This window comes from Miscanthus floridulus, chromosome 3 (genome assembly GCF_019320115.1).
Source record: "Miscanthus floridulus cultivar M001 chromosome 3, ASM1932011v1, whole genome shotgun sequence".
NCBI lineage: Eukaryota > Viridiplantae > Streptophyta > Magnoliopsida > Poales > Poaceae > Miscanthus > Miscanthus floridulus.
The window spans coordinates 134,789,564-134,798,827 of NC_089582.1; the positions used below are offsets into that span (position 1 = coordinate 134,789,564).

The window sequence follows — 9,264 nt, forward strand, 5'->3', positions numbered from 1 at the left end:
GTTGTGCAAGTCACTGAAATGAAACGTTTATTTACAACATATATAACACGTTTTGTGGAATTCAGTGTTCAACTAGTGATTTATTTACAGAGGCAGGATAGCATTGGAGAGGGGCGGTGCTGGCCCTACCGTGCCAGCTTGTGTGGCGCAGCGATACGAGTTGTCAAGCCGTTGCAGTTGGCATGAAAGTGGTTGCCTCATCAGCATGCACCATGACCATATAAATTTGAGTAAAGTTTGCTAGTGGTCCTCGAACTTATTTGGTTGTGTCGTAAACTTATTCGGCTATATCATCTCGGTTCCTAAACTTATAAATCACCCGTTTAGGTCATCCCGGTCCCTAAATGCCGGAAATGTTGTAAACTCAATATATATTTATAAAACTGACCAAAAATTATAAATCCAATTTAGTTAGACTTCTGGTAACATGTACTTTAAATTAGATATAAAAGAAATCACCTTGTACTTTCTATTTTTTAACTCTCACTTAAATAACTAAATAAGCACATACATTTTTATAGGTTGACATGTGCAGTAAATAAATCCCATAAACTTATAGGAGTGTTTATCGGATTGAGCACATCTATACAACTGTTATAAGGAGTCTAACAAAATCGGATTTATAATTTTTAGACAGTTATATAAATATATGTTAAATTTACAAGTTTACAACATTTAGGGACCAGGATGACACGACCGAAGAGGTTTGAGGACCTAAACGAGTGATTTGTAAGTTAAGGGACTGAGATGACATAACCAAATAAGTTTGAGGATCTAAACGAGTGATTTGCTAGTTTAGGGATCGATATGGCATAGATAAACAAGTTTGAGGACCTAAACTGTTGATTTACGAGTTTAGGGATCAGGATGACAAAGTCGAACAAGTTTGAGGACCGTCGGTGGACTTTATTCTATAAATTTTTTGCACCAGTACATGTGGCGTGGTAGCGTTATCACGCAGGCTGACGAGTCCAAACGGGTTAAATTTATAAATATTTTTTAGGATTATGCTATTTTTTAATATTGTTTGAACCAAGGTTAAAAACAAAAGATCCGTGCACTCTAGCCAACAACGCTAGTCCTCTGTGGCATCCTCGTCCCCGGCGTCAGGATCTCTGTACAACCGAGACTAGACAGCCAAAACTCAAATTGATTTAAAGCCCATTTTGAAAATGGCTTTGGAAATCTAGATAAATCCAAAATTCCCCTCCCTCTCGTTTCTAGCCCAACCAACCCTTCATCTAGACCCACTCCTCCCTTTCCCTCTCTTCGTCTCCGGCCTGCAGCAGCTCCGAGGCCCAGCTCCCTTTCCCTGCATGAGCGTGGTGATGCCCTGCATTGCAGCATGACAGCTTTTGGGCACCTGGCCAGCAGCAAAGGAGCCCGGGCACCGGCCTAGGGTGGCCGGGCCTTGGCTCCGCCAGTGGCCTAGGCAACAGAAACTTGCAGCATCCCCTAAAAAAAAACACACAAATTTGCAGCTGGTTGAATGAAGCAGTATTGGACTATTGAATTTCAGATCCAGGTTAATGTTGTCTTCCATTTGGGTAAACACGGAGTACATAACACATGGTGTCACTGAAAGTTTATCACACAAACACGCACACCACAAAGCATGAATTTAACACCACGAGCACATTATCATCGTCGAAATGGTAGATTAGTAGTAGTACTAGCTATAATAGTAGCAGCAGCCGCAAGATATGAAGACGGAGATCCCACAGACAGGTCACGGGTCGATCTTCGTCCATTGCCGTTGCCTCGTCGGTCTTGCTCCAACGACAGAGTGCTACAATGGCTTCAGATTAGTCGTGAATTCCTCAACAATCATCTCCCTCTGCATGTACACATAATATCCTCCCATTAACATGTTTCCAGTTATCCTACCCTTGCCCGGTGCATCATCGTCGTGCAACTGAGGTGGTGTTGATGAGTGATTTATTGCTTTGCTCCAATATCTAAGTTGTGGGTCAGGAGAGAGGGAAAAGAAAAGGAGAGAGAACTAGTGCATGGACGAAGAACTCGTCCACGATATTAGACAGAAGTTTGTGGAGACGATGAAGAGATGGAGGGTACAAACTGCGTAACACTACTTCTTTATTATTTTTAGTAGATGTTATATAGAAACAGCCAAGACTACCCTACTTCTCCAGTGTTGTGTTGCATTCCTTAATGATCAGCATCACGCCGTCACTTCACTCTTCATGCATGCATGAACGACTGCACTGCTTCACTCTCCATGCATGAATTCATATAATAACTAGCATGAATGCATGTTCCAACTAACTTGGAAAATGGAAACGTTGTGGCAGTAAAAGTTTTTCTATAACAATTCAATGATACTGCTATCCTGAAGAAAAGGGGTTGGAGAAAAGTAGTATAAGACACGTTCTTTTCTCTGCACTTGAGGGTGTCAATCGTCTTATTTTATGGTGCTACGAGGTTAGGAAAGCTTTTGTGTTTTTATAAAGGCACTCAAAAGAGTGTTCACTTCTGACATATCTAGGAGAACAAAGGCTAGTACAAACGATGGACAAAAAAGATAAAAAACAATCTCTAAAAATAAGAATACATCAAAGACCAAATCAGTCGCATTCTTCCTTCTACTTAATGAAATACATGCCTTAGGGTATGATCGTGAAAAAAGTCGTTCTCTTCCTTCGAATCGTCCACTGTAGGTCGGAGTTCGAAGATCACATTGCAAAGACAACAAAGGAAAGGGGCACCTGCAAACACCCTCGCCAATATATGGCTTTGAAGACCGCAAAATTCACTTGCCACTAACAACGAGATCTAGGCCAGGTCACCGGGGGCCATGATCATACAAATGTGGTAGATATATGGAAAAAGTCTATTTGACCTTCCTTAATTTTTGTCGAAGTCGGATTTACCTCCCTAACTCCCTGAGCCAACAAAAAACTGGGACATCCTCCAACTTTTCAAACCATCCGAATTTGCTCTTTGGGTGTTTTGAAACCATCCGAAACTTCGCTTCCGCAAGGGAAGAAATCAAGATAGTGAAGTTAGTAAATTAAAGTGGTTAAAAGAGACTTGGCTTAGGAAATCCTCAACAAAGACATAGGTTTCACAGAGGTGAATCTGAACTTTGGTAAACAAACCATATGTCACCACTACTTGTTCTTCTTGTTCTTGTTGACTTTTGGGTGATTCACCCTTATCTACTTCTTCTTGTGTTTTTGTTTACAGGTTTTGGGAGGAACCAACCTACTACATGTCTAGCAACCCTTGATAGCAAGTAGAATCAATTAAATAGACGTAATATATGTGGGTTTGTGTTTTCGTACGTGTTACCTATTATCGGAAAATTCTGACTTGGATAAGAAATTTTGGTCCTATTATCCACTGCAAGTTTTATTTTTTTCAAAATTGCCTATTCACCCCTCACTCTAGTGGTGGACCAGGGCCCAGCGACCCTGGATTCCTGGCCGGGCTCCGGCGCAGACGTATGCTAAAGAATTCAGTCTCTTTGCGCTATGCTGGAAGGTTAAAAACATATGATCTCATAGATACTTTGAGCTCTACCCAAGCTCTCTTTGAGAGCCCGGTCTGTTACTACCCCCACTATGCGACATCTCGATTCATTCACATGTTTTTCCCAATTATATAGCTAGGCCATGCGTTAGCCAACCAATAAAGTAAGATGTAAATGTAACACACAGGTCGCTCATGGTTAGACATCTATTTGTGGTGCCAATAGACGCTAATGAAGCCATTTACTTCAGAATATATGGCAAATGAAGAGTAAAAACAAGTGAGAAGTGTATAGACTGAATTACATAAAAAATTGGAAGATATACTATATACTAGCTGTTCAATTGGGCTGATCACCATCCAGTTTGTTTTATTCAGATAACCAAACTGTCTAGATTAAGGGATATATGGTAGTTTCGTTTGAACGGAATCGAAGTTTATAGTTAAGCATATATATCTAGCCCGACTGTAACTAAAATCACAAATATTTGGACACGGACGTGCGTGCGCATGGCAAAATGGTGTTATATCTGTTGAATGCATGGATACGCCAGGATAGTGCTGACTATCGAACCGAATATACCAGAGTTTGTTAGGGTGTCGTGGCTTTAACCCTATAAATGTACGAGAAAGCTGCGGCCGGTCCACCACAATAGAACCACTTCCTCATCTAGCCCGGCGCGCAAACATTGGCCCTGTTCGCTTGTCTTAAAAATGGCTTGTTCGGCTTCTTTTTTCAGCCGAAACAGTGTTTTTCTCTCACGACAATTCAGCCGGAACAGTGTTTTTCTGCCAGTTTCAGCCAAGTTTCAGACCAGCGAACGGGGCCATTGTCACGACACCATCACTACAGGAAACTGGAATTAGCTTTAGTGCTATGAATTTCCTTGAGGGTCAGAATCAAACCACCAAGGAATATATAATTTTCTTGGCAATGCTAGTGAACTCCCAAGGAAACATATATTCCTTGGAGGTTGAAGTAAACCGCCAAGGAATATGGGTGTTTCCTTGGCGGTTTTCAATCACCTCCAATGAAATGACATATTTCCTCGAGTGTAATTGTAAACAATCAAGGACACTACTATTTTCTTGAGTGTTGTTCTTAACCGCCAAGAAAAATACCTGTTTCTTTGGGTGTTATTCTAAACCGTCAAGTAAATTATTATTTCCTTAGGGATTATTCAATTTTCTTGGAGGTTGGCAGCCAAGGAAATGCTTGTAAGTATTTTGGTGACTCTGATAGAAAAAACATCCGAAAATCCTAAAATTTGGCATGAGATCATAATATGGTTGTACTATCTTGGCATAAAATTTTCAAATCATGTTAACAAAGTTGGACTATACATTATTCAAAATTAGATATATCTCTCACATAGTTACATAACTCTGTGAGAGATGTATCCATGTGTGAACAATGTATAGTGACACTTTGTTGAAATGATTAAATTTTTTATGGGAAGCGTATACACCCAAAATATGCTGCCATGCAAGTTTTTAGAATTTTCTAACGAAGTTCAGATATTCTTATAATTATTTTATGGTACTCTACCTAACAAACAAATGATTGTTCGGTCTAAATCCAACATATGAGATAGAGTAACGCATATGAGCCAACATATTCTTTTTATGAATTTTTTGAATCTTATCAGAGGTACCGACAGTTCAATTTGGAATAACTTTCGGTAAGCACACATAAATTCATTTAAATTGTAGAAAATAACAAATATGTTCAATTTTTTTTGAAACTTCTACATAACAGCATACATATATATTTTTGTGTGGAAAAAAGTTTCGTGTTATAAAAGTTACTTTTTATAATTTGCTTTAGAAGGTGCTTGAAAATAGAAATTAAAAAGAAAAACATTATTATTAGTAGACAGTAAAGGAGCGATACAATTTTGGATTTGGCCCATCACTGATTCGGCCCGTGATAACCCACGTTGGGGCATGTCTCATTCTTGACCGTTGGATTGACCTTGGATGGCTGAGATACGTGGAACGCAGGATGAAACCCTACCTGCTCCCATCTCACACTCCCAAATCTCGATCGGTTCCTCCCTCCCCGTCTCTCTCTTGGCTCTCGATCTCTCCCTCCCCTGGTCCCGGCTCTCTCGGACTCTCCCTCTTCCGGATCTGTGAGGAGGAGCAGAAGGGTGAGTGGCGGCAGCAACGCACAGTGGAGGGCGGTGGAGAGGGCGAGGCAGCAGCAGTGCGCGGGGTGCGCTCGTAGCGGATCTCGCGCATCTTCTCCCTCACCCCCCGCTGCAGTGGACAAGGGGCGGCAGCACACGGTGGAGGGTGGCGGCGGCGGCGCCGTCCCCCTCTTCTCTCCGCGCACCCCCTTGCCAAACCCTCTCAGCCCGTACTTCTCCCAATCCTCTGGTGTGGAATGCGACACTAGCGCGGGCGGCTGGCGCTGGATACGGCACCATGGCCAGCGACTAGGTAGGTCTCACAGCATCGAAACTTCCCCAGTTCCAAGCGCGATGACCTTTGCGGTATGAAATTAATTCCTCCATGTACCTATAACCTATTTCAATTTCAGTTTGTAATCGATTTAGCAAGGATAGAAAGGGAAAATTGACTTTACATGACTCTGTTGAACCTGTTGGTTGTTTATCAAATTGGTTGTAGCATTCTGTAAGTACAATAATATGAAACATACTCTGACTACTTCGACTACTAGTGTGAAATTTACAAGTTCATATGGACGTATTTCAATTTAAGTTTGTAATCTATTTAGCAAATGTGCTCAAATTGTGGCATGAGAGTAATTCACCTTTTGGGTTCAGGAATATGCTCAATGAATGGCGTCGGGCTCATAGTACAACCAATGATGCAGAGTCCAACGATCAGAGTGCTCCTGTTAAGTACATCATAAATTCTGGCTTTAAACACATTGTTCAGTTTGGTTTTTGAAACATTCAAAACAAAGGCCTTTAATGAATTTATTATTTAAGTATTTGCATTTTTTAGATATTGTCCACCGCATGTCTATCACTTTTCATGTATGCCTAAATCCATTTCAATGTGTCCATCTGCTTAGAATTACTGATTAATTCTAGCTGCTTTTTATTATTTGGACTGTAGTTGATCTTCTCCCGTTGATATTATATTCCTATCTTCCAGGTTGGTTTACTGCAGCATATGCTGAACAGAGTTACACTCTTTTGACCATTGCTGGCTTGAGGTATATGCTGTGTTATAAAGAGGTGAGTATATCTCGAATTTGTTGCCTTTTCCTTTTTTAATTTTGCAGATACAGGAACATTCAGTTCATATGTTCCTTTAAGTTTTCCAGTGCGAAGTGCAACACTTGCTTGATCTACATATTTCTATTATTTGCAGCATGTTTAGATTGGTTTGGTTCTCCAGATCTCTTCAGTTTCATTGCATATTGTTGCGTGCAAATTCATTCCTTGCTTCTGTCACCCTCCACTTTATCTTCATCTTTTTTCAAGTGAAAAGTGCATGCTTATTTTGAGTTATCTATGCATAAATTATCGAAGGAGACTGTTCATGATACATTTGGATTTGTCAGGTGCTGTATTTGTGGTTTCCTTATACATTTTGTAGTCAATTGTATCTATTCCCATTCTGTAGACTTTTCAGAAATGCTTAAGGACAACCACCCCAAACTGTCATAATAAAGTCTACAAATGGCATTCGCTAATATGCATGAACTCAGTTGAATTTTATATGCCATTGCTGCAAACTAGAAGTAGTGACTAGACTCACTGAAAAAATTCTCATTTAAGATCCATATAGACCTCAGCAATTGTTTCATTTGCTCAATTTTCTCATGCAGGTATGCAGGCACCAAATCTGTGACTTGGGAGAAAAGATAGTGGTGGAGGGTTTGACACAGAAGCTGATGGACTTTATTCTACATGGCGGGGAACACCATGACTGCTTAGCCAAGGTAAGCGCTTGTTGGTTATGTTCTTTGGCATGTTTTTGTCTTTGTGAGGAAGTAAAATTCCTGAAGTTAAGGATCCTTTGTTGCTAATTGAGTATAGCAGTTAGAAAATTGGGGCCTGAATCTCATTGAATCTTGCAAGTATTAAGACCTACGGCCTGTTCGCTGGTTGGTTTCTGGGCTGGTTTGAGCTGGCTGGTGCTGGTTTGTTGTGAGAGGAAAATACTGTTGGCTGACTGGTTTGGGCTGGCTGAAACCAACAAGCGAACAGGGTGCTAGACTACTATATATTGATATTTTTTTTTGCTGAACCATATCCATGTTGGTAGCCTTGCTTACAATCATACTTGCTAAATAATGAGGACACACACCTTTGTTGATTATGGCTTACAAACAATATAAGCACAAGTTGTTCAGGTTAATCAAGAACTTGTGGTTACTTTGAAATAAATACTAGGAGACACAAGTTATTAGCTTAGTCACAAGTCCCCTATTTGTTTGTGTGAAATCAATACAAGGACATACAAGTTCTAGAAACAAGTTCCTTCCTGTCATAACTTCCAAAACCATTTGAGAACTGATTAACATAACAAACCACTACCTTATATGTGTGTTGTACCTTCAACTTTATCTTTTGTACATCTCAAGGGGCCAAAACGATTAGCTACTAACTTTATAAGTTGTGTATGGACATTTGTAGGGCACTGGTTCATCATGTGCTACCTCACAATTTGAAGGTGGAGAACGACACTGCTAATATTAGAACTGGTACAAGAATTGATAATATCCCTATAACTCTAGAAATCATGAGTGACTTAGTGTTATGATGGCTGGGCTTCATGTAAGCATGCATGATGAGTGGACTTGTAATATTCTTGTTGATATGTTCATATGTCACAATCAATATCATGGTTGGTTGGAATATATTGTCATGTGCCAGTGACTAGAATCATGAAAATTGTTGATTATGGCAAGCATTTTTTTTGTTGGCAGTAAACATTTACTTGAGGGCCGGCCTCCAAGGAAATCACAATTACCTTGGAGGCTGATGGCAGCTAAGGAATCACAATTTCCTTGGAGGTTAAGGGTAGCCAAGGAAACAACTATTACCTTGGCGGTCTAGATAATTTACTTGGGGGTTGCTGGCCCTCAAGGGAATTAATTTACTTGGCGGCTGTAGACCCTCAAGAAAACTTCTTTCCTTGACGGTTGCAATATTTCCTTGGCCCTAAGGCAAATTAAGTCTGGTCGTAATTTCCTTGGCGGCTAGCATCCAAGGAAATCATCCTTGAGTGCCAAAACCGCCAAGGAAACTAATTTCCCTTATCTTCTATTCTATTCTTGAGTGCGTTTACTTGACGGTTCGTGACCAAGGATCATTTCCTTGGCGGTTTTACCCCTTTCCTTGGCAGTTTTTGGCAATTAAGGTAATTCGGGATTGTGGTAGTGCACGAAGCATTTGGCGGCCATCATCATTCCTGTCCTCGTCTTCCTGCTCGTCGCCATGAATGGTAACTGTACTGTCTTTGCTACGCTTATTAGCTTCTTAGCTCATCGCTGATTGTGTACCAGCTGTATGTGTTTGGAGATTCGTACGCCGACACTGGCAACGTGCCGAAATCAAATCTGAGTCGTGAGTCGCGTCAATGGTACAAACCCTACGGCAATCCGAGTCCAAGCTGTCGACGATCGATCTTTTACTAGTCTCTGATGACATGCGGTCTGTTCGCTGGTTGGTTTCTAGGCTGGTTTGAGCTGGCTGGTGCTGGTTTATTGTGAGAGGAAAACACTGTTGGCTGGCTGGTTTGGGTTGGCTGAAACCAACAAGCCAACGGACTGTTATCATCTCGATC

At 40.8% G+C, this 9,264-nt stretch overlaps 1 long non-coding RNA gene across 2 annotated transcripts; it reads left to right on the forward strand.

Annotated features, from left to right (window-relative positions):
* The first annotated feature begins 5,533 nt into the window (after positions 1-5,533).
* Positions 5,534-8,385, forward strand: LOC136547054 (uncharacterized). 2 transcript variants are annotated; one of them, XR_010781471.1, is made up of 5 exons: positions 5,534-5,990; positions 6,285-6,357; positions 6,622-6,704; positions 7,301-7,414; positions 8,112-8,385. It is a non-coding gene; the product is annotated as an uncharacterized lncRNA (long non-coding RNA). The 2 variants fall into 2 exon arrangements; XR_010781470.1 differs by having other exon boundaries at positions 5,534-5,937.
* Positions 8,386-9,264: the final 879 nt, after the last annotated feature.